Here is a 3,070-nt window from a genome sequence, read left to right on the forward strand (position 1 = left end):
GGTGACCGCCGTGTGAACACACCGCTACACCGTGACCCTCTACCACATCCACGTCACCGTGGTGACCGCAGTGTGAACACATCGCTACACCGTGACCCTCTAGCGCCAGTACCACACCCACGTCGCCGTGGTGAACTGCGGTGTGAACACACCGCTACACCATGACCCTCTAGCACCGGTACCACATCCACACCGCTGTGGTGACTGCAGTGTGAACACACCGCTACACCGTGACCCTCTACCACATCCACGTCACCGTGGTGACCGCCGTGTGAACACATTGCTACACCGTGACCCTCTACCACACCCACGTCGCCGTGGTGACTGTGGTGTGAACACACCGCTATACCGTGACCCTCTAGCACCGGTACCACATCCACACCGCTGTGGTGACTGCAGTGTGAACACACCGCTACACCGTGACCCTCTAGCACCGGTACCACATCCACACCGCTGTGGTGACTGCAGTGTGAACACACCGCTACACCGTGACCCTCTACCACACCCACGTCGCCGTGGTGAACTGCGGTGTGAACACATCGCTACACCGTGACCCTCTAGCGCCAATACCACACACACTCCGCCGTGTGAACACATCGTTACACCGTGTCCCTCTAGCGCTGGTACCACATCCACGTTGCCGTGGTGACCGCCGTGTGAACACACCGCTACACCGTGACCCTCTACCACATCGACGTCGCCGTGGTGACCGCAGTGTGAACACACCGCTACACCGTGACCCTCTAGCACCGGTACCACATCCACACCGCTGTGGTGACTGCAGTGTGAACACACCGCTACACCGTGACCCTCTACCACACCCACGTCGCCGTGGTGACTGCAGTGTGAACACACCGCTACACCGTGACCCTCTAGCGCTGGTACCACATCCACGTTGCCGTGGTGACTGCAGTGTGAACACATCGCTACACCGTGACCCTCTACCACATCCACATCAGCGTGGTGACCGCAGTGTGAACACACCGCTACACCGTGACCCTCTAGCGCTGGTACCACACACACTCCGCCGTGTGAACACATCGCTACACCGTGACCCTCTAGCGCTGGTACCACATCCACGTCGCCGTGGTGACCGCCGTGTGAACACATCGCTACACCGTGACCCTCTAGCACCGGTACCACATCCACACCGCTGTGGTGACTGCAGTGTGAACACACCGCTACACCGTGACCCTCTACCACATCCACGTCGCCGTGGTGAACCGCGGTGTGAACACACCGCTACACCGTGACCCTCTAGCGCCAATACCACACACACTCCGCCATGTGAACACATCGCTACACCGTGTCCCTCTAGCGCTGGTACCACATCCACGTTGCCGTGGTGACCGCCGTGTGAACACACCGCTACACCGTGTCCTGCGTTACACAGTGACATCCCGCCATGTCACCGCACGCACACAATAGGCAGGAAGGACAAGGTCAACGGGCACCCGTTGGTTCTCACGGTAAAGTCACGGAGTTAGGAATAAAAGAAAACGAAACAAAATTCGGTAAAGTTACGCGGGTAAAAAATTAAATAAAAATGAAAACAACGAAATTAAGTCACGACGTTTAGGAGGCAACACAAGCTTCCGTCTTCAGGCGGAAAACCAAAGAATATGAAAGAGTATGGATTCCTTCCGTCACGGAAGCTTCAAAATAAGGTCAATGGGCTCGCAAACGGCACGTTGCCTCAGTAATCCCGCCCCGTGCAAGGGCGCAGAAGAGCGGTGACCACATCTACGCCTCGATATACAAGAAGGGGAACAAGTTAAAAACTTGGTACCTCATTTGCCAGTAAAAAATATGATAATTGTTTTTTTTACCCTTTCATCTGGCAACAAAACTGACACTTTTTTTTACAAGGAGTCATGTTTGCATAGACCACAATACCTGCGGTCATAATGCAAACAAAACACACAACTCTGATGATGTATGTGCACTGTCCTTGAAGTTGATTGGTCCACACCCGAGACAGCTTTCCTTAGAGCCTAGTCTCACATGGTCCTTGAAGTTGATTGGTCCACACCCGAGACAGCTTTCCTTAGAGCCTAGTCTCACATGGTCCTTGAAGTTGATTGGTCCACACCCGAGACGGCTTTCCTTAGAGCCTAGTCTCACATGGTCCTTGAAGTTGATTGGTCCACACCCGAGACAGCTTTCCTTAGAGCCTAGTCTCACATGGTCCTTGAAGTTGATTGGTCCACACCCGAGACGGCTTTCCTTAGAGCCTAGTCTCACATGGTCCTTGAAGTTGATTGGTCCACACCCGAGACAGCTTTCCTTAAAGCCTAGTCTCACATGGTCCTTGAAGTTGATTGGTCCACACCCGAGACAGCTTTCCTTAGAGCCTAGTCTCACATGGTCCTTGAAGTTGATTGGTCCACACCCGAGACAGCTTTCCTTAGAGCCTAGTCTCACATGGTCCTTGAAGTTGATTGGTCCACACCCGAGACAGCTTTCCTTAGAGCCTAGTCTCACATGGTCCTTGAAGTTGATTGGTCCACACCCGAGACGGCTTTCCTTAGAGCCTAGTCTCACATGGTCCTTGAAGTTGATTGGTCCACACCCGAGACAGCTTTCCTTAGAGCCTAGTCTCACATGGTCCTTGAAGTTGATTGGTCCACACCCGAGACAGCTTTCCTTAGAGCCTAGTCTCACATGGTCCTTGAAGTTGATTGGTCCACACCCGAGACAGCTTTCCTTAGAGCCTAGTCTCACATGGTCCTTGAAGTTGATTGGTCCACACCCGAGACAGCTTTCCTTAGAGCCTAGTCTCACATGGTGTTGGACCAGATGACGCCAAAAGGCGCACAACTCAAAGACAACGCACCATCAGAGTACGAGAGCTCGGGGCAAACATTTACACCATTGGAACCTCATTTGCCAGTAAAAAATATAATTGTTTTTTTACCCTTTTATCTGGCAACAAAACTGACACCTTTTTTACGAGGAGTCATGTTTGCATAGACCGCAATACCTGCAGTCATAATGCAAACAAAACACAACTCCGAACATTAGTGTATAGTATAGTGTAGTGTATAATGTAGTGTATAGTGTAGTGTAT

This window comes from Lampetra planeri, unplaced genomic scaffold, assembly GCF_965212315.1.
Source record: "Lampetra planeri unplaced genomic scaffold, kcLamPlan1.2.h2 scaffold_1755, whole genome shotgun sequence".
Taxonomy (NCBI): Eukaryota; Metazoa; Chordata; class Hyperoartia; order Petromyzontiformes; family Petromyzontidae; genus Lampetra; species Lampetra planeri.